This window comes from Pseudophryne corroboree, chromosome 7 (assembly GCF_028390025.1).
Source record: "Pseudophryne corroboree isolate aPseCor3 chromosome 7, aPseCor3.hap2, whole genome shotgun sequence".
In the NCBI taxonomy this organism is placed as follows: domain Eukaryota; kingdom Metazoa; phylum Chordata; class Amphibia; order Anura; family Myobatrachidae; genus Pseudophryne; species Pseudophryne corroboree.
Genome location: NC_086450.1, coordinates 190,835,286 through 190,858,858, shown reverse-complemented (window position 1 = coordinate 190,858,858; position 23,573 = coordinate 190,835,286). Strand labels below are relative to the sequence as shown.

At 45.6% G+C, this 23,573-nt stretch overlaps 1 long non-coding RNA gene across 1 annotated transcript; it reads right to left on the bottom strand.

Moving 5' to 3' along the window:
* Nucleotides 1–3,555: 3,555 nt before the first annotated feature.
* On the bottom strand, nucleotides 3,556–4,579 carry LOC134943507 (uncharacterized). The gene is made up of 3 exons (XR_010181579.1): nucleotides 4,308–4,579; nucleotides 3,839–4,210; nucleotides 3,556–3,757 (listed from the first exon to the last, which is right to left on the bottom strand). It is a non-coding gene; the product is annotated as an uncharacterized LOC134943507 (long non-coding RNA).
* Between the last annotated feature and the right edge of the window lie 18,994 nt (nucleotides 4,580–23,573).

Here is a 23,573-nt window from a genome sequence, read left to right as displayed (position 1 = left end):
ATGGGCACAGAGGACCAGTCAACATACTCCCCAGCCTCCCAGGACATCCACGCCCTATCAGGGGGAAGAAGAGGATCCGGACAGACTTCCACCATAAACCCGGTCGTATTGTTTTATTTATTTACAAATGTTTTTCGTGTATCCCTTTCTTCCCCTCCCATTAGTTTGTTTTTTTTCTTACTATTGTTTTCTGTGTTGGGCTTCCCCACCCGTGACCGGGTACTACCAAGGAGCTTTGTGTAGGCATACATGCGCGGGCATGTATGCGGGCGCGTGTGGTAACGGATGAAAGCTCCTTGTGGCTACGTGTATGATGGGCCAAAGAGCTATTCTGATACCACTTTTTTCTTCCAAAAATCCTTTTTGTAATGGTGTACAGTAGGCTTTAATTGTGTGAATTTACTATTCACTAGTCTGTGTTTTTGTCTTCTTCATAGGATTGGTGGGGAAAAATGAAGTGGACGGCATAGGTTTGTGTTGTGCGTACCAAGGTGAGTAGAACCATGTTTCATTCAAGAAAATTTGAACCGCATGCCTCTGTAGAACCACACAGTCCAGCAATGGGTCATGCTGGGCTGTGTTGTTCCACAAATGTTAGCGTGTCAAAGTGCTGACCACTGACGCCACTCTTTCACTTTGAACCGCATGCCTCTGTAGAACCACACAGTCCAGCAATGGGTCATGCTGGGCTGTGTTGTTCCACAAATGTTAGCGTGTCAAAGTGCTGACCACTGACGCCACTCTTTCACTTTGAACCGCATGCCTCTGTAGAACCACACAGTCCAGCAATGGGTCATGCTGGGCTGTGTTGTTCCACAAATGTTAGCGTGTCAAAGTGCTGACCACTGACGCCACTCTTTCACTTTGAACCGCATGCCTCTGTAGAACCACACAGTCCAGCAATGGGTCATGCTGGGCTGTGTTGTTCCACAAATGTTAGCGTGTCAAAGTGCTGACCACTGACGCCACTCTTTCACTTTGAACCGCATGCCTCTGTAGAACCACACAGTCCAGCAATGGGTCATGCTGGGCTGTGTTGTTCCACAAATGTTAGCGTGTCAAAGTGCTGACCACTGACGCCACTCTTTCACTTTGAACCGCATGCCTCTGTAGAACCACACAGTCCAGCAATGGGTCATGCTGGGCTGTGTTGTTCCACAAATGTTAGCGTGTCAAAGTGCTGACCACTGACGCCACTCTTTCACTTTGAACCGCATGCCTCTGTAGAACCACACAGTCCAGCAATGGGTCATGCTGGGCTGTGTTGTTCCACAAATGTTAGCGTGTCAAAGTGCTGACCACTGACGCCACTCTTTCACTTTGAACCGCATGCCTCTGTAGAACCACACAGTCCAGCAATGGGTCATGCTGGGCTGTGTTGTTCCACCAATTTTTAGTGAAAATAAATGAACATGAGTTTAGTGTGTCTTTACTTTAATATACTTTTTTTTCTTTTCCCCACAGATATCTATATACACAAGAAAAGAATGTAAAGAAGAACAAACTACTTTTTTGTTTTAATTAACTTTCAAACTTTATTAAAAAATTTTCTTCAATAAACTTTTAAAAATAGAAGTTTCCTGTGGTTTTTATTAAAATTTGTAATGCATTTGAATTGTACGTAAGTAGATTGCCCAGGGAACATCAAGGGAACTGTCTCTTCACATCCACACCACTTAGGAAGGATACACCGGAAGACCTGTGGAAGAGAAAAGTATGAGCTTCCAGATATGGGTGATAGTGTCACCCTGGGGCTGTAAAAAGAGGTACATACAACAGTCCACACAACACAAGCGGGTTGCAGCGGCCCAAATGCAACCCTCCTGCACTTGCATCACTACACATCCAAACATTCCCTAGCATTGCTGTTTCAGGGAATGCTTGGATGTGCAGTCTTGCAAATGCCGGAGGGCTGCACTTTGGACATGCCGGGGTGATTTTGGACAAGGGAGTTTTGGGCAATACATCTCACCTGAGGGGGGGTTGTCTGCTACATGGCGGAGGGTCAGGTCCACATCACCAGTAGGGTCACCCATGGAACATCAGGTGAAATGTCGTGTCTCCTCACATCCACGCCACTTGGGAAGATACATCGCAGGACCTGTGGAAGAGAAAAGTTTGAGCATCCAGATATGGGTGATAGTGTCACCCTGGGGCTGGAAAAAGAGGTACATACAACAGTCCACACAACACAAGCGGGTTGCAGCGGCCCAAATGCAACCCTCCTGCACTTGCATCACTACACATCCAAACATTCCCTAGCATTGCTGTTTCAGGGAATGCTTGGATGTGCAGTCTTGCAAATGCCGGAGGGCTGCACTTTGGACATGCCGGGGTGATTTTGGACAAGGGAGTTTTGGGCAATACATCTCACCTGAGGGGGGGTTGTCTGCTACATGGCGGAGGGTCAGGTCCACATCACCAGTAGGGTCACCCATGGAACATCAGGTGAAATGTCGTGTCTCCTCACATCCACGCCACTTGGGAAGATACATCGCAGGACCTGTGGAAGAGAAAAGTTTGAGCATCCAGATATGGGTGATAGTGTCACCCTGGGGCTGGAAAAAGAGGTACATACAACAGTCCACACAACACAAGCGGGTTGCAGCGGCCCAAATGCAACCCTCCTGCACTTGCATCACTACACATCCAAACATTCCCTAGCATTGCTGTTTCAGGGAATGCTTGGATGTGCAGTCTTGCAAATGCCGGAGGGCTGCACTTTGGACATGCCGGGGTGATTTTGGATAAGGGAGTTTTGGGCAATACATCTCACCTGAGGGGGGGTTGTCTGCTACATGGCGGAGGGTCAGGTCCACATCACCAGTAGGGTCACCCATGGAACATCAGGTGAAATGTCGTGTCTCCTCACATCCACGCCACTTGGGAAGATACATCGCAGGACCTGTGGAAGAGAAAAGTTTGAGCATCCAGATATGGGTGATAGTGTCACCCTGGGGCTGGAAAAAGAGGTACATACAACAGTCCACACAACACAAGCGGGTTGCAGCGGCCCAAATGCAACCCTCCTGCACTTGCATCACTACACATCCAAACATTCCCTAGCATTGCTGTTTCAGGGAATGCTTGGATGTGCAGTCTTGCAAATGCCGGAGGGCTGCACTTTGGACATGCCGGGGTGATTTTGGACAAGGGAGTTTTGGGCAATACATCTCACCTGAGGGGGGGTTGTCTGCTACATGGCGGAGGGTCAGGTCCACATCACCAGTAGGGTCACCCATGGAACATCAGGTGAAATGTCGTGTCTCCTCACATCCACGCCACTTGGGAAGATACATCGCAGGACCTGTGGAAAAGAAAAGTTTGAGCATCCAGATATGGGTGATAGTGTCACCCTGGGGCTGGAAAAAGAGGTACATACAACAGTCCACACAACACAAGCGGGTTGCAGCGGCCCAAATGAAACCCTCCTGCACTTGCATCACTACACATCCAAACATTCCCTAGCATTGCTGTTTCAGGGAATGCTTGGATGTGCAGTCTTGCAAATGCCGGAGGGCTGCACTTTGGACATGCCGGGGTGATTTTGGACAAGGGAGTTTTGGGCAATACATCTCACCTGAGGGGGGGTTGTCTGCTACATGGCGGAGGGTCAGGTCCACATCACCAGTAGGTTCACCCATGGTAGAGTTGGATAAAAGGATCAAATATTTGCGGGAACCCAACAACAGGATAAAACGGGGTAACGAACTGTACAAACATGGCCTGGGGATATACATCAACAGGATGTAAAACTCTGAAATACATAAATGAAGAGGTTTTTTTAAAAATATTCCAATGTCAGTTTACACGATAATACAAATGTCAGTATACTCACAGGCAACTGCAAAATAATTTTGGATCAATGTCCGCCGGGAATCCTCTCCTTCGTCCATACCCACCGGTAGAGCAGAAGAACGGTTCCCGCGTCGGAAAGCACTGCGACGAAGAGTCACCGGCAAACGGTTTGCGACACATATGTTGTGTAAAATACAACATGCATTTACCATGCCGCAAACCTTCGACGGTGAGTACAAAAGAGCACCGCCGGAAGTGTCTAAACATCGAAACCGGCTTTTAAGTACACCGAAGGCACGCTCAATTACTCCCCTCGATGCAATGTGTGTCTCTTGGTAACGTTTTTCTGCTCTACCAACAGGATTAGACAATGGGGTCAACAGCCACGGTTTGTTTGGATAACCCGCATCGCCTATAGAAAATATAAAAAAAATGTTAGGTACTTGTAAAAAATAATAAAAAAAAATAATAATAAAATAATAAAAAAATAAAAAAATGAAAATACATACCTAACAGCCAGCCACCAGGCATGTTTCCTGTTTCAAACTTGTCAAACAGCGATGACTGGCTTAGGATGAAGGAGTCGTGAGATGATCCAGGAAATCCCACAAAAATGTTCAAAAATCTCATGTTTACATCACAGACCGCCTGCACGTTCAGGGAATGGAACTGTTTTCGGTTCCGAAAACATTCCTCTGAATTCCGTGGCGGTCTGATCTGCACGTGGGTACAGTCAATCGCGCCCAGCACATTGGGAAATTTGTATTTGTTGAAAAAGCCTAATTTGATCTCACGACATTCGCTGTCCGTCTCTGGAAATGTGATGTACTGGATCGTCAATTTGCGGAAAGCCCTAATGACCTGGGTTATACAGCGCGACAGTGTCGACTGTGAAAAACCGCATGTTTGAGACAGTGTAGGCTGGAATGTGCCTGACGCCAAAAAATGTAACGTCCCCAGCAGTTTCTGAAAACCGCTGATTGCACGATTTGTCCGTGCCCGAGATTCCAAGTCGGCCTCCAACAGAGCGTACAGCGAATATATGTCGCGAGTCGATAAGCGATAATTTTGTATCACCTCGAACTCGCTGAGATCCTCCAGTTCACGCCTAGTGCGATACTGGCGTGGACGTGGAAATGAAACCCGCAATACTGGCTCACCCAATGCAGACATTTGCTGACCAGGATCCTGATGTTCATCAGCACTTTCTTCCTCCATCATGCTTGCAGCCAGCATGAACATCACAATCTGGTCAGAAAAAGGCTCCATCATTGTAGTCAGTACAAAAATAGGAATGTGTTTTAAAACGCAGGAATTTTCCTAAAAAAACGATTCCACAGAGCTGACTGTAAAATGGCTCCTTCTCCCTGTAGTCTCAAACCTGGGAGTGAGGAGATAGGAGGGGCTTTGCAGAAGTGTATCCTGGGAAAAACTGTGGAATCATGGGTAAATTTCCCTCAGGAGATTGAAGAAAAAAATATTCCTTTAAAAAATCAATTAAATAATACTTGTGAAGCAAAAAAAGACAAACCAAGTAGATAATCCTTTCAAATATAAATAGATATGCTACTAGCAATCCTCAAATATCCAAAAAAAACATGTACTAAAATTTTTTTTTTAGATCCCGCCAGTCAACTGAGGCGGACTAAAATAGGCGAATTTGCGGTCGAAAAGCACTGCAGGCGAATTTCCAAACTTGAATTGAATATGCTTTGGGCGAATTGCAGCATCTATACCATTGCAGAAAAGTCGAATGCGAAAAAAGTCGAATTGCCAAAAGTCGAATTTTGAATGTCCGTTTTTTTGCGATAAAGTACTGTACTGCATAGGCGAATTGTTTTTTTGAGGTGAATTCGTTCCGGAATTCGACTTTTTCTGGAATTCGACCGCAATTGCATATACCTATTAGTCTCCTTCTGACAAGGAGACTAAGATATATCTCTTTGTCTTCATTATTTTGTCTGCTTATATCTACTAAAAGCCAGGATTCAGTTATATTCACTTTAGTAGTTAGTAGTTACCCAAACCTTGGATAACAAATATACCAAAAGGTCAACTTATGACCATGAGACCTATTTGTTCATTTAATGCTTTATTTTAAATACAAATTAACAAAATTGTTAAAATTATATCAAAGAAAAGGGAAATTCTTCAGAGCCTTTCAAAAAACTCTTTTAGAGAAGTTAGAACAATGGAGACAGACTCACTACTGACTATATATATATATACATATATATATATATAAATGTTCCAAAACTGTCTCTAAATGTAACAAATCTTCAAATGCTACTAAAAATACCATCATAAAGAATTAAAACAAGCTCTGGCACTTAAAGACATTTCAGTGCTTTAAATAGAAGTAATACTTCACTGATGAGACCTGGCCTCCACTAATCCCTTGTGCTGCTTTAAATTTGGTATGACCAGATGTATCATTTTCAATCGAATTATTAGCAACACAAATATTGGTTGCCCTCTTAATAAATTAAAACGTTAAGATTTCTAACTTCATCAATTGTAATACCAAATATGTTAAAAAAATATTTTGTCAATTATCTTTCTTTACATTGGGAGGCACACCAGAGCACAAAAGGCGTGCTTTACTGGTCATGCTTTACTAGACATGCTGTAGATGTAACATATTAAATAATTGAATGACCAAAAGTGTATCTGGATTCTTTATGTTGTACCACAAACGTGACTGGATTTAAACATATAAAATTGACAGGATGAGAAGGAGATACTAAAAGAAGTGAAAGACAAGGCACCAACTAAGTTTAGTATTTTGGTAAATTCCGTTCTAATGGTATAAGTGAGAGCATATGAATAAAATGGACTGAAAAATAGATAATAGGATAATCTGTATGTTTTTGTCTTTACGGAACCTCGGATATGTTCTTATACTTCTGAAACAATCAACTCATTTAAGTGGAATGATATGTATTCAATTAGCTCCGGCATTTTCTGAGCTACTGGATTTACCCCCCTGCGTATTTAATTGCGGGCCGTTTTTGCCCATTTTTAGTAAAAAGCCATTGGCGAAAAATATACGTAAAAATCCGTTTTTGCTGTCACAGGTGCAAAACCCCTGGATTTACTGATCCACGTGCTTTTCGCTTCTGCTGAATGTTTTGCCTAGGAGGAAAAACGGCCCTGCTATTGCATAGGGCAAATCCCTATTCGCCCTAAAAAATAGCAAAAAGTGCATTTTTTTCTCCTAGGAGTATTTCATCTTTCTGGAAGACTTCATCAGGTTGATCCCCTTCTGCTGCATGGAGGGCGCAGTATAATATATTTCTTCATCACACCATGCATGTGGTTTCTATATGAGAAGTAGCAGTCTTTTAAATACAGAAATAAATCATGATTATATAATATATGGCCTGTAACCTGAAGTGCAATAGGAATTACTTCCTGACAGAGATAGCAAAAGCAATCACTAAGCCAATACCATATTACTGATAAATATCCATTAGTGGTATTATTGGGACTCTCCTTCTCCCCCTTTATCTTCCTCTTTCACTCTCCAATCTGTTTCTCTCCATTCTCTACCCCTATTTCTTTTTCTCCCTATCCACACTCTGTTTCTCTCCATTCTCTCTGTCTCGCTCTCCTTCTCTGTTTCCCCCTCTCTCTCCTGCTCTCTCTCTTTATTTTCTGTCCATCTTTCTCTCCCCATCCACTCTCTCTCTCTCTCCATCCTCTCTGGTCCATTTTCTTAATTATTCTCCTTCTAAGGCGCCCTCACACAACACGTGTTGCTCCACATGTCACTCATGCTTGGGTGTTGAGATATATGCTTAAATGGATTATTATATGTTAGGGGATTTCTACATTAAATATATACATTTGCTATCCTGAATGATATTTTAATTTTATGATCAATGTCTAGGGCTCAGTGTCCCTATTATTATTATCCTTATTATTATTACTATTATTATTATTATTTTTATTATGTTACTTATATAGCACCAGCATTTTCTGTATTGCTTTATAATTCTTATTCACGTCAATTGATGGGAATTTTGTCCCATGCATTGAAACTTTACCTTCCTAGGATGTTCGGGTCTTTTTTGACCCATATCAAATTTATTTCTTTTAGATCTATTATATTTTTGGGAATTTTTAAAAAATATTTTATGATTTTGTCTCCATAGTCATAGTAAATATTCAGTTATGTGTAACTTTTTATTTCAAATGGTAGTTTTTGTACAGTAAAAATTGTAACACATAAGTGTGTACATGTGATAGGGAATTCAGATTGTAAGCTCCCCTAGGGCAGGGACTGATGTGAATGGGCAAATATTCTCTGTAAAGCCCTGCGGAAGATGTGTGCGCTATATAAAGAACTGGTAAAAAATAAATAATAAATAAATAAGTTGTTCGGGTCAATTTTGACCCATGTTGAATTTTCAGTGCATAGGATGTATGAGTACCGCAATTTTCAATATATTATTCACCAGTACATGCCCAGCAAACCAGCCAAGTACGGTATAAAATTTTGGGTACTTTGTGACACTACCAGTTATGTCTGGAATATACAGCCGTATCTTGGAAAGCAGCTTGGTTCTACATCGGAACGAAACCAAGGTCTCAGGGTTGTCATCGATCTTGTTCAAGGATTCAAAAGGACATAATGTATCATGTGATAATTTTTTCACATCCTATGACCTTGGACAGCTTCTTCTGAAAAAAAACCCACTGACCACGATTGGAACAATCAGAAAGAACAAACCAACAATTCCTCCGCAGTTGCTTGCAAAAGGGGCCCCAAAGTACACATAGACATTTGCATTCATTAAGGATACAACATTTGTATCGTACATTCCGAAGAAAGGCCAGTGCGTAGTCCTGCAGAGCACTCTTCACCATGATAGAAAAATAGCAGACACAGACACAAAGAAACCTCAAATCATTCTGGATTATAACAGCACCAAAGGAGGAGTAGACACCTTAGATAAACTGGCCTCCCCCTATTCCTGTCAGAGGAAGACAAACAGGTGGCCCATCGTAGTTTTTTCCAACATCCTAGACATTTCCGCGTAAAATGCTTTCGTATTGTTTATCAAAATCAATACAGCATGGAATATGACCCATTTCACAAAAGGAGAATCTTCATTGATAAGCTTGACATGACTTTGGTTTCCCACCAAATTAAAGGAAGAAAGCATCTGCCAAGAGCAAGGGCTGCCCGAGAATTGGCGGTGAGTATTCGAAACTCAGGACAACCTGAACCCCTACCTGAAGCATCTGGAAGTGTAGCAAGTTCTGGCAAAGGGGAAGATGTCACTTGTGCCCACAGACAGACAACAAAAGTTCTGTAAAGTGTTTCAGGTGTGGAAAGTTCACTTGTAAGACACAATTCATTCAAGTGTGTAATGATTGTATATAACGGAACAACTTAACGACTAACTAATTTACAAATTTTCTATGACTGTCCTTCAATGTTTGTTCAAACGTCTAAAATTGTATTGATGGATGTAAGGGTGCATACACACGGTGAGATTCGGACTTATCCGATTCTCACCGTGCGACAGGGGGCCGGGTCGGCACTTAGCCAGTATCGCAAGCACATAATGAGTGTGCTTGCGATGCTGGCTATGTGCGATGTCAATCCTGACTATCTCTTCTATAGAGATAGTCAGGATTGACTTGCCTGCACAGCCTATTTTTTCGGCCGATGCCGACCGCGCGGGGCCGCGCATCGGCATCGGATCGGGATCGCAAGGTGACAGTCACCATGCGATCTGCACTATATTTTCTTCCGATTCTGACTATATAGTCAGAATCGGAAGAAAATATCGTACCGTGTGTACACACCTTAAGCTATATATTTCACAAATATTTTGTTTGTATTGTGTAATTTTAGTTTAGAAAAAAAATGAATAATACAGATGGGTCCACATTAATCTTGACGGTTAATAGGTGCGAATTTTCTTGTTCTATCAAACGAATGTAAAAATAAATATACTGTATGTAATAAATACAGGAAAAATACATCATACATTGTATTGTTCGAAGGTTTACAGTGATTTTCAGGGGTGAATGATTGAATTACAGCATTTTTATTCTATAAATACAGAGTGGTTCATTAAATTCATACTCCATTATGGTTATGAAAACTTGCCTGTAAGGCGATGTTAAATGATACATAAATATAAAAAAGGGAAAAAAAACAATAACTAAATAAATAATTAAATTGCTATTATGAAATAAAATTTGACTATAATTCCATAACATTGAATATTACACCATGGGTCATTTTTGACCCGAACACATTAGGTGTATGCTCCATTGCAACACCCAAGAAAGGTTAATTGAACGAAATAAAAAGAATTAGTGGAATTACCTTTTCAGGATTCAAATAATGGGGGTCATTCCAAGTTGTTCGCTCGTTATTTTTTTCTCGCAACGGAGCGATTAGTCGCTAATGCGCATGCGCAATGTCCGCAGTGCGACTGCGCCAAGTAAATTTGCTATGCAGTTAGGAATTTTACTCACGGCGTTACAAGGTTTTTTCTTCGTTCTGGTGATCGTAATGTGATTGACAGGAAGTGGGTGTTTCTGGGCGGAAACTGGCCGTTTTATGGGAGTGTGTGAAAAAACGCTACCGTTTCTGGGAAAAACGCGGGAGTGGCTGGAGAAACGGAGGAGTGTCTGGGCGAATGCTGGGTGTGTTTGTGACGTCAAACCAGGAACGACAAGCACTGAACTGATCGCACTGGAAGAGTAAGTCTCGAGCTACTCAGAAACTGCACAGAGAAGTCTTTTCGCAATATTGCGAATCTTTCGTTCGCAATTTTGATAAACTAAGATTCACTCCCAGTAGGCGGCGGCTTAGCGTGTGCAAAGCTGCTAAAAGCAGCTTGCGAGCGAACAACTCGGAATGAGGGCCATTGTGTGTGTGGTATCATTTTTCAAATATGGCTAGTATTACTATCTTCTTTTTTCACTAATGTTGTTTATAGCTATATATTTCTGCCCTTCTCTTTCTTTGCTTTATTGTTGCTGTACTCGACAACAGGGTCGGCAACAGAAATCTTGGGGCCTGGTATACTCATATTTTTAAGGGCCCTCAATCCCTCTAAGGTAGGTATAGGCTAGTCGGCCATTGGCTTATTCAGCTCCCCTGTCTCTCTCCAGCCTCACCTGTATTGATCCAGTCCTCCAGCCTTATTTTCACCTCCTCCAGCACCATCCTTCCCACCCCCCTGTGGCTCTCAGCCCCCCAGTCCCCTGTGTCTCTCAGCCTCCCCATTCTCATGTCTCTGAGGGGTCTATTTGCTAAGCCTTGGAGAGAGATAAAGTGCACTATTTTGTATTTTGTACAGTTTACCCTAAAGGCCTTATTGAATATAATCCATACAACATATTTTTGTAATATACATGTTTATAGTATACTTTGTTTCAATATACAGTATAGCAATGGTGGTCCATAGCTACATAACGACATCCGTGTGAGCATTACTACATTAAGTATTATACTGCTTAGTAAGGTTGCTAAATTATTATATTAAAGTCACCAATAGGTTGCAGTCTACATCCTGGCTTTATGTCTCCCAGGCCCACTAAGATATAGAATTCCATAATGACATTATATGGACCTATTTAAACATTTAATTTTTTTTAATTATTTGCACTATTAGAGCCTATACCACCATGCCCCCTTAGTATAAACATGTGCAACTGCACTGGAATCGTATTGGGCCTTATTTTGTGCATACTGCACTGATTCCCAGTCACAGTATTGATCATTAATATTAGGAACAGCTGCTGGAGCCCCACTTCCGGTTACGGACACCCGGCATCGCCGCACTTCTGGGATCGTCTATAGCAACTTATGCCACATTTCCTGTCTCTGCCTGTCCAAGCCCCACTTTCGGTCATGGGACTAAGGGGTACATTTACTAAGCAGTGATAAGAGCAGAGAAGTGAGCCAGTGGAGAAGTTGCATATGACAACCAATCAGCACTGAAGTAACATCTATAATTTGCATACTATAAAATGATACAGAGCTGCTGATTGGTTGATGGGAAAATTTCTCCACTGACTCACTTCTCAGCTCTTATCACTGCTTAGTAAATGTACCCCTTAGTGGCTTTCAAGTAGGATTGCGCCCTTGCCTCCACACCCTACTATAATTGGTTAGCTGGGTGCCATACCAGCTTTATGGATGGCCCAGTATCATAAATATATTTTTAGTATATAACTCCACACAGGGCACTTCCGGTCCATGAGGACACTTCCGTGACCATATATAAACACTGGCCATAAGCCAGCAATCATATCAGCATGTGGACCTGTTAGGAAGACAACTTTAAGGTAAATGCTATATATTATATATTTGGTTTGCGCCTCTACATGTCTAATAAAATAGGATTTTAAATACCTACCGGTAAATCCTTTACTCGTAGTCTGTAGGGGATACTGGTAATACATTTAGTACCATAAGGTATAGATGGGTCCACTTGGAGCCATTACATTTGCTGGCTCTATGCTCTATGCCCCTCCTACCAGACTCAGTCTAGGAAACTGTGCACAAGGAGATGGACATACTTTGAGAGAAGGATATAGATAAGGAAAGTGGTGAGATTTCTAACCAGGACACACAGAACAAGAGGAAAGCCATGCTAACCAAACTTGAAAACCAGAACAGCAACAGCTGAACCAAACAAACGTAATTAAACAAGTAACCGTGCAGGAAGAACGAAGCACCAGGCAGGCGCCCAGTATCCCCTACGGACTACGAGAAAATAGGATTTTAATTACCTACAGGTAAATCCTTTTCTCGTAGTCCGTAGAGGATGCTGGGGTTCCATTTAGTACCATGGGGTATAGACGGGTCCCTTAGGAGCCATGGGCACTTTAAGAGTTTAATAGTGTGGGCTGGCTCCTCCCTCTATGCCCCTCCTACCAAACTCAGTCTAGGAAACTGTGCCCGAGGAGACGGACATACTTTGAGAGAAGGATAGATAAAGATAGTGAAATTCCAAACCAGCACACACAAACAGAGGAAAGCTAAGCTAACCCAACTTTAAACAGGAACAGCAACAGCTGAACCAACAATACTTAACGAAGTAACAGTGCAGGAAGAATGAAGCACCTGGCAGGCGCCTAGTATCCTCTACGGGCTACAAGAAAAGGATTTACCGGTAGGTAATTAAAATCCTATTTTCTAGAGGATACTGAGGTTCCATTTAGTACCATGGGGATGTACCAAACTTCCCAAACCCGGTGAGAGAGTGCTGAGGGTCCTGCAGAACTGATTTACCAACTGAAGGTCCTCAGAGGCCAAAGTATCGAACTTGTAGAACTTAGCAAACGTGTTCGAACCTGACCAAGTAGCTGCTCGGCAGAGCTGTAAAGCCGAGACACCCCGGGCAGCCGCCCAGGAAGAACCCACCGACCTAGTAGAGTGGGCCTGTACAGATTTTGGAACCGGCAAGCCTGCCGTGGGATAAGCATGCTGGATAGTGAGCCTGATCCAGCATGCAATTATCTGCTTTGAAGCAGGACACCCAATTTTATTGGGATCATATAGGACGAACAGCGATTTTCTGTGACGAGCTGTCCTCTTTACGTATACCTTCAAAACCCTCACAACATCCAAAGACTTTGAAGTAGTGGAAGTGTCGGTGATAACCGGAACCACAATAGGTTGGTTGGTGTGAAATGCAGACACCACTTTTGGAAGAAATTGCTGACGAGTTCTGAGTTCAGCTCTGTCCTCATGGAAAATTAAATAGGGGCTCTTGTGAGACAAAGCGCTCATCTCCGACACACGTCTTGCTGAAGCCAAGGCCAACAGTGTGACAGTCTTCCACGTAAGATATTTTACGTCCCCCTCCTGTAATGGTTCAAACCAGAGGAACTGCAGCACCAAATTGAGATCCCAAGGTGCCGTGGGAGGCACAAAGGGAGGTTGGATGTGCAGAACACCTTTCAAAAACATCTGGACCTCAGGGATAGAAGCCAATTGTTTCTGAAAGAAAATGGACAAGGCCGAAATCTGGACTTTTATGGAACCCAGACATAGGCCCACATCCACACCTGCCTGCAGAAAAAGCATGAAACGTCCCAGGTGAAATTCCACCGCAGAATAAGTTTTGCTCTCACACCAAGAGACATATTTTTTCCAAATACAGTGGTAATGTTTAGACATTACCCCCTTCCTGGCTTGGATCATAGTCGGGATAACTTTATTAGGGATCCCTCTCCTGGCTAGAATCAGCCATTCAACTTCCATGCCATCAAACGTAGCTGCGGAAAGTCCTGATAAGCGAACGTACCGTGTTGTAGAAGATCCTCGCGAAGAGGCAGAGACCACGGATCCTCGAGGAGCATCTCTAGAAGTTCCGCGTACCAGTCCCTTCTTGGCCAGTCCGGAGCAATGAGTACTGCTTGAACATTTTCCCTTTTTATTCTTTTGAGAATTCTTGGGATCAGAGGAAGTGGAAGAAACACGTACACCATCTGATAGACCCACGGAGTCGTCAGAGCGTCTACCGCCACTGCCTGTGTGTCTCTCAACCTGGAACAATACCTCTTGAGCTTCTTGTTGAGAAGAGAGGCCATCATGTCGATTTGTGGATATCCCCACCGATGTTTCAAGCACCTGAACACTTCCGGGTGAAGGCCCCACTCCCCCGGGTGCAGGTCGTGTCTGCTGAGGAAGTCTGCTTCCTAGCTGTCTACTCCCAGAATGAAGACCGCTGACAATGCCACAGCATTGTTTTTTTTTCTGCCCAGAGGAGAATTCTTGACACCTCTGACATAGCTGCTCTGCTTATTGTTCCGCCCTGTCGGTTTATGTACATCACTGCCGTCACATTGTCTGACTGGACTTGAATAGCCTGATCCTGAAGAAGATAAGAGACCTGCAGAAGGGCGTTGTATATAATCCTGAGTTCCAGAATGTTGATTGGAAGGATGACTTCCTGACTTGACCATCTTCCTTTAAACTGCACCCCCTGGGTGACTGCTCCCCAACCTCGGAGGCTTGCGTCCGTGGTTAACAGGATCCAGTCCTGAATTCCGGACCTCCGACCCTCGACAAGGTGGGAGGTCTGTAGCCATCACAGAAGGGAGATCCTGGCTTTTGGCGACAGACGAATCCTCTGGTGCATCTGAAGATGCGATCTGGACCATTTGTCCAACAGATTGAGCTGGAAGGGTCTTGTGTGATACCTTCCGTATTGAAGCGCCTCGTAAGAGGCCACCATTTCCCCCAGAAGGCGTATGCATAGATGCACCGATATCCTTGTTGGCTTGAGGACATCCCAAACCATTGACTGGATTACCAATGCCTTTTCCAACGGAAGAAACACTCCCTGCGACTCCGTGTCCAGTATCATCCCAAGGAATGGGAGCCTCCGTGTTGGCTCTAGGTGAGATTTTGTAAGGTTCAGAATCCACCCGTGATCCTAGAGAAGTTTGGTTGAAAGGCCAATGCTGTCCGGCAACCTCTCCCTGGACGGCGCCTTTATCAGAAAATCGTCCAGGTACGGAATTATGTTCACTCCCTGCTTGCGGAGTATAAACATCATCTCTGCCATCACTTTGGTGAATACCCTCGGTGCCGTGAAGAGACCAAATGGCAGGGCCTGGAACTGGTAGTGGCAGTCCTGCAGTGCAAACTGTAGATAAGCCTGATGAGGCGGCCAGATCAGAATGTGAAGGTACGCATCCTTGATATCCAGAGACACTAGGAATTCCCCCTCCTCCAGATCTGAGATCACCTCTCTCAGAGACTCTATCTTGAACTTGAACACTCTTAAGAACGGGTTCAGTGACTTGAGGTTCAGAATTGGTCGTACCGAACCGTCTGGTTTCGGTACTACAAACAAGTTGGAATAGTACCCCTTGATATGTAGATGAGGTGGAATTGGAACAATGACTTGAGTCTGTACCAGTTTTTGGATGGCCTGCTGTAAAGTTATACTTGCCTCTTGTGAAGCTGGTAAGCCTGATTTGAAGAATCTGTGAGGTGGGAGCTCTTGGAACACCAGTCTGTAGCCCTGGGAAATAAGATCTATTACCCAGGGATCCCGGCACGAATTTGACCAGATGTGACTGAAGAATTGTAGTCGGGCTCTCCCCTGACAGACCTCCAGGCCTCGTGGTCCACCGTCATGCTGAAGGCTTTGAGAAAGCAGAGCTTGAGCTCTGTTCCTGAACATCTGCAGTTGCTGGTTTGCGTGGTTTACCTCTTGGGCCTCTGGAGGCCATAGAAGCACCTCTGGATTTTCCCTTACACTTGGCTGTCCAAAAGGACTGTAAATTTGAAGCTGAATAAGCTTTCCTGGCTGGGGGAGCTGCAGAAGGAAGATACATAGACTTATCCCGCAGTATCTTTGGAGATCCATTTGTCTAGTTCGTCTCCAAACAAGGCCTCTCCTGTGAACGGCAGGCCTTCCACGCCTTTCCTGGAGTCCGCATCAGCAGTCCACTGGCGTAGCCACAAGACCCTTACGTGCTGACACTGCCATAGCAGTAGTTCTGTATATGCTGCAGGAGTAAAACAATATCCCCCCTAGACAAGGAATCTAACCCCTCAAATAGGTTACCTGTCCATTTAGCAATGGCTTTTTGTGATCCATGCACATGCAATAGTGTGTCTCTGGGCCACCCCAGCAGCTGTGTACAATGATTTGAGTGTAGTCTCAATTTTACAATCAGCCGTATCTTTTAGGGAGGCTGCACCAGGGACAGGCAATACAATTTTTCTTGACAGCCTAGAGACTGATGCATCCACTATCAGTGGATTTTCTCATTTTTTCCTATGCTCCAGAGGAAAAGAAAAAGATGTGAGCAACCTTTTAGGTTCCTTTGACTCAGGAAAAGTGACTGAGGACTTCTTTTTTACATTAAAATAAGATTCTTACACTCAGGGCCAGATTAAGGTCCACATGGGCCTGGAGCTGAAATTGCTGAAGGGCCTGTTGTGTGCCCCCACAGGGGTGTGACCAGTGCTGTGGTCGCATGACTAGTGATATGGTGAGAGAGAGGGAGGAGACGTGGGAGAGAGAAAGGGGGTAGGTACATAGAGAGACACACAGAAAGAGTGAAGGTGGAGACACAAAGAGAGAAGGTGTGGGCAGAGAGAGAAAGAAGAGGGATACAGAGAAAGAAAGAAGGGGGAGATACAGCGAGAGAGATAGACAGAGGGAGAACAGGGAGACAGAGAGGGGGTGAGAGAGAAAGAGAGAGCGAGAGAGAGGAGAGAGAAAGGGGGAGAGACAAAGGGGAGACAGAGAGAAAGAGGGGGTGACAGAGAGAAGGGGAGGAGACACAGAGGCAGAATGGAGAGATACACAGAGAGAAGGGGGAGACAGAGAGAGAGGAGGAGAGGTGAGAGGGGGAGACGAGACAGAAGTGGGGAGACAGAGAGAGAAAGAAGGGGGACATATGGAGAGAGAGAGAAGGGGGAAACAGAGAGAAAGAAAAAAGGGGGAGACAGAGAGAGAAGGGTGAGACAGAGGATAGGGAAAAGCGGGAGACAGAGAGAGGGGGAGAAGTGGTAGAGATAGAAAGGGGGAGGGAGGGTTGATGCACAGAGATAGAGTGAGAAGGGGGTATACACACACATATATATATATATAGAGAGAGAGAGAGAGAGAAGTGGGGAGACAGGGAGAGAAGGGGGAAACAGAGAGGGGGTGAGAGGGAGAGAAGGAGAGAGAAAGGGAGGGGGGAGAGAAAGGGGAGAGAGAGAGAGAGAAAGAGGGAGAGAGAAAGGGGGGAGAGAGACAATGGAAGGAGCCACAGAGGGAGAGGGGAGAGAGAGATTAGGGGGACACAAAGAGAGAGAGAGAGAAGGGGGAAGATACAGAGAGGGGGTGAGGAAGAAGAGAGTGACAGAGAGGTAGAAAGAGAATCGTGAGACATGGGAGAGGGAAAAGTGGGAGATAGAGAGAGGGGGAGAAGTGGTAGAGATAGGGAGAGAGGGGTGATGAGTGAAGGGGAAACAGAGTGTGAGAGGGAGAGACAGAAGGGGGAGACACAGAGAGCGAGAGAGAAGGGGGAGACACAGAGAGTGAAAGAAGGGGGAGACAGATAGAGAGAGAAGGGGAGACAGAGAGAGTGAGGGAACAGAGAGAGGGAGAGGTGAGACAGTCAATAAAAAGGGGAGACACACAGAGAGAAGGGTGCAGACACAGAGAAGGTGAGAAAGAAAGAAAGGGGGAGACAGAGAGAGAGAGAAGAGGGAGACCCACAGAGAGAGATAAGGGGGAGATCCACGGAGAGAGATAATAGGGGGAGAACCAGAGAAAAGGGGGAGATCCACAGAGAGAGCGAGAGAAAGAGAAGGGGGACCCAGAGAGGGAGAAAAGGGGAGACCCAGAGAGAGAGGGAGAGAGAGAGAAAAGGGGGAGACCCACAGAGAGAGAGAGAAGGGGGAGACCCACAGAGGGAGAAAATGAGACCCACAGAGAGAGAGAGAAAAGGGGGAGACACACACAGAGAGAGAGAGAGAGAGAGAGAGAGAGAAGGTGGAGACCCAGAGAGAGAGAGAAGGGGGGGCCCAGAGAGAAAGACAGAGAGAGAGAGAGAGAGAGAGAGAGAGAGAGAAGGGGGAGACCCACACACATAGAAAGAAGGGAGAGACCCACACACAGAGAGAAGGGAGAGAGAGGGGAGGAGACAGAGGGAAAAAAGGGGGGGGCACAGTGAAAGGGTTGAGACAGGCATCCCCTAACCCCCGAACAGGTGGCACTTTGTTAACATGTGACCAGGCATCCCCTCTCTGCACCTTCGATAGTAGCGGGTCCCCATCGGTGGCGGCAACGGGTCCGCATTAGAGGCGCCGGCAGCAGCGGGTCCTCATCAGAAGCGATGGCAGCAGCGGGTAACCATCAGCAGCGGGTCCCCATCAGTGGAGCAGGCAGCAATGGGTCCCCGTCGTTTGGATCTCGCGGCTTTCAGCTGCGGCAGCGTCCGAGAGCAGCAGGGGTAGGTGACATGACATTAGTGGAGGGGAGAGGCCGGATCGCTTCAGCCCGCGGCCAGCCTCCTAGTATTGCACTGCAGTTCATCTGCACAGAGGCGCAGGGAGGCCATTTAGATGCGCCACACTATGAAGTGTATGTGTAGCCGGACACTAGGTGGGGTGGAGGGGCGAGGGAGGTAGAGGGTGGGGATTTGGACAGCCACTGACGATAGTGACAGAAAAAATATATATTTCTTGTCACCAATGTCATCTGGGCCTATTTTCATGGGGGGCCTGGAGCTGCCGCTCCACCCGCTCCATTGTTAATCCGGCCCTGCTTACACTCCTCTGACACTTTATCAGGAATTTGCAGAACATCTCTGATAGCCTCTATAAGAGCCTCTATTCCCTGTGACAGAGTAGCTTCCCCACCTCCAAATCCACCTCACCCTCCTCCATGTCTGACCCTTCAGCGTCAGAGTCAGACTGCAGGATATTGGCCAGAGATCGTTTTTGCGGACAAATGGGAGTGGATTGAGACACTGGTTTGTAGACTAAGTCTCTATTCAACTCATCCACAGTCTGCCTTAAGTATTGCATCTCTTTCTCATTGCGGGATAGCTTTGTAGAAATTTTTTAGATTATTCCCTTAATGGAATTAACCCATTCCGGTTCAGCCCCGCAATTCTGGGAAGGTGCACTACCCTGACTACCCAGTCGTGATCCCCCTGGTGAAGAGGAACACTCCGCTGTACAAGAAACACACTCTTTGCCTGACATAATGTAAATATGACAGCACACACACACACACACACACACACACACACACGCACACACGCACACAAAAGGGTTAAGCACAATTAACCCACAAAGAGCCCTTCAGGGAGACACAGAGTTAATTTGAGCCAGCCCCCACCACTCATTCCGCCCTGGTTAGAAGCCGTGCGTCTCTGTACCCTCATGCCGCCATAATGGCTGGCGACCCACTAGTCGGGATGCCGGCTTAGTACTCACCACTCTTCATTTTTCTGGCTCTGTTAGGGGTGGCGGCGTGCTGCGGGAATGTACGCTCGCCGTGGTGGGTCTTGCGAATAGTTCCTTCAGAAGCTCAGTGTCCTGTCAGCGTGGAAACCTTCAAGAGGTTGAGCCGTCCCCCTCCCTAAGTCCCATGAAGCAGACAGGCTGGTGCCAACCAGCCCTGCCTGAAAATAACAAACAGATCAAATAAATGCAGAAAACTCTTCAGGAGCTTCCTTCAGCGTGACCGGTTCCTCCGGGCACATTTTCTAAACTGAGTCTGGTAGGAGGGGCATAGAGGGAGGAGCCAGCCCACACTATAAAATTCTTAAAGTGCCCATGGCTCCTAGTGGACCTGCCTATACCCCATGGTACTAAAAGGAACCCCAGTATCCTCTAAGACGTAAGATAAATGTTCTTTCTGACTTGTCTATATAAGATAATTCACATGCAGATCCGGCGCTAGCCGCTCAGCAAAGGGATGCAGTGCAGGGAGGCGCCAAGCTGAAGAAGTGCTCTCCATGCTCTGCATCCCTGTGCTGCCAGCTACCACTGCGCCTGTCACACTGGAAGACAGGTAGCAGCGCTGGCAACTTGCAGCATGGCTCCCTCCCCCTCCCTCATCCCCAGAGAGAGTGCACGCAGAGTGCAGCCTCAGCCCACACACAGCGTCGCTGCCACCATCACCCCCCTGTGCTGCCTAGAGGTTTGGGGGCATGGCCTAATCACGGGAGCCATGGCCACACCCCTTTATGGGAAAAGTAATTTAAAAAAATTATTTGTGTGCCGAGCAGGGTGGGTGCAGTGCCTGATCCCTGAGCCTCCAGCTCCTCAGCCAGGGTCAATTCCAGAGGGGAGTGTGATCACGCCTCTCCTACCCATATAGGAACAGACAGAGGCTCAGCAGTAGCAGCAGCCTCTCTGCCCCACTGCAGCACAGCACACTGCAGCATGTGCTGTGCTGCCAAGATGGGAGCTGATGCTGCTGCTGCCCAGTAAGGTAGGAAGGGGGTGGGAGTGCAGTGGACCAGGTCCACCGCCGGGCCCCTCTATCAGTCCCAGGCCCAGGTAATTAGTACCTGTTCCTCCCCCCACTCTCGGGATCACTGACAACATCCTACAGAGCCACTGGAGTAACGGAGCCTGCGAGAAACCGGAGGAGAAGGGAGAGGAGGAGAAGGGAGAGGAGGAGAAGGGAGAGGAGGAGCAGCGCCCGATCCGGGACCTCCTGCAAGTACCAGGGACGCACTGTGGGGGAAATGAAGGCTGTACCTAGCATAGGAGATCATTCAGAGATTAAAGCAGATTGCTGCATATGCAGCCAGATCTGCATTCATCTCTGCCCATGCTGAGGGCCACCCAGTACAAAGCAAGGCTGCCCAGCATATGTAGCGCCGCCTAACGATGCACCCACAATTACATTGCCGACGTATCTGATATAAGGCTAACTCCTGGCAGCGCAGCCTGGCTGCGCTGTCAGCAGCCTTTTTATTCGGAGCAGCTGTGTGTGACGTCATGCAACCACCCTGAAAATGGTGCCGGCCCGCCCCTGTTTTTCCGGCGCCACCCCTGCAACGCCTTAAACCCGCTGCGGTGTCGCCTGTCAATAACATTGGGGTTGCATCCATCGGGGATGAGACCGCACTGTATAAGCTCACATGCCCACTACACATGCGCAGTTTGCTGCCACCGGCAAACTGCGCTGCGGGCTTCTAGTGTGGCGTGGTCTGAATGATCCCCATAATGTGTATAATGGGGTGTACCTGGCATAATGTGTATAAGCTGCTCTACCTGGCATAACATGTATAAGGTGCTCTACTGTGGGGTAACATGTACTAGAGGCTTTTACTCTGGCGTATCATGTATAAGCAGCTCTCCTGTGTGGTGTAATGTGTATAAGGATACTACTCTGCAGTGTAATGTGACTAATGGACACTACTATGCTATTTAATGTGACTAACGGACACTACTGTACAGGGTAATGTGACTAATGGACAATACTATGCGGTGTAATGTGACTAACGGACACTACTGTGCTATCTAATGTGACTAACGGACACTACTGTGCAGTGTAATGCGGTGCGCGCTGACCCTTTTTTACAGATGGAGGGCGCAAATTTATCATTTGCAGGGGGACGCCAAACACTCTGGCACCAGCCCAGGGTGTAATCAATGTGTGCTGGGGAGGTGGGGTCATATTAATATGTGCTGGGGAAGGGGGGCTTATTGTAATGTGTGCTGGGGGGAAGTGGCATGTGTAAAAGGATGCTCTACCTGGCGCAAAGTATAAAAGGGAACTCTACCTGGCTTAGTGTGTAAAGGAGGACTCTACCTGGCGCAGTGTGTTAAAGGGTGCTCAGTCTGGAATAATGTGTGACTGGCTCTACCTGGTGCAGTATGTAAAAGGGGGCTCTATCTGGTGTAATGTATATAAGGGGCTCTACCTGGCGTAATGTATATAAGTGGTATCACTGTGTGGCGTAATTTTGAATAATGGAGACTACTGAGAATCATAAATATTTTACACCCCTACATTTTACGTAATTTTTTTTTATGCCCCTATATTTTTGCTGCATGCCTTTGCCACACACTGTCCATGTTATGAATCTTGGGGGGGGGCATGTCTAGTTACAGCTCTGAGGATGAGATCGGTCACATTTGTATTTGTAGAAAGCCACAAAATTGATAGTTTGCAGGAGCGCACCGAACTCCCTAGCACCGGCACTCTTTACATGGACACTTAATTTGGTAAACAACATATTTTGAACATGTTCGATGGTGCCTAAAAGTGAGGATGTTGGAATGTTGCTACTGGCTATGATAAGGAAGTGACAAGTGATACAACCACATCTGAAATATCCATTTCTCTTAACCAAAAAATGTGTAGGGGTTTATTGATAATCTCTGAGTTAAATCTGTTTTAACCAGGTAGACGTGTAAATTACGGTCTCTAGTATAACAAGAAATTAATTTGTGGGCTGGCTGTTGATTGACAGACAGGCCACTCACAGCCAATTAGGAGGCTGTTACTATGGTAGCTGTCGCTGATTGGCTGGCAGCCCTAAAAGTAACAGAACTTATGTGGGTTCTGCCACTTGTGGGAGCTGCACTGTATATACAGCATGTACATATAGTACGACAGTGTCTGGAGGGATCAGGATGTTTGGTTAGTTTTTTTTAACCCCTGGATGACTACATGGAGAAGAGGACTGCACCCAGGGATAGGTGAGTATGCATATTTTTTTAATCCATGTAGTAGACTCTGACGGACAAGGGGACTAACTGGCGTCAGGGACAAGATGAGTATATGTGAGTGTGAGTGAGTGTATTAAAGTTTTACTATCTACAGTGTCACGACTGGCTGGCTGATTCTCCTGATACTGTATGTCAATCTGAAAATCACCGCCAGCAATTTATGTTTACTTCAGACACGAAAATTGCCCCCAGCAAGAGGAATTCAGGGCAAAGACCCTAGGTAGACTTAGCTTCTACCTATGTACACAGTTAATAATATTTCATAAAACAGGTAACATGAGCCACACATGGCTGTAGGTCCAATTACACATAAGATAAGAACTAGAAAATATGTTTTAATTCCAAGAATAACTTCAGACATTACAGTTTAAAAAAAGTGATTTACAAAGTATATATGATTATTAAGTACACACAGATTACAGACAATTTCAGAGAAAATAAAAAGGATAAAACATATTTCAAGTCACCTTTCAGAATTGAACAATGCTTGAGAAAGGTTGCTCTTGATATAAGTTGGACATCCTCACTGGCTATTTTAGCGAATGACAATTAGTCGAGTCATCTACAGGCACAC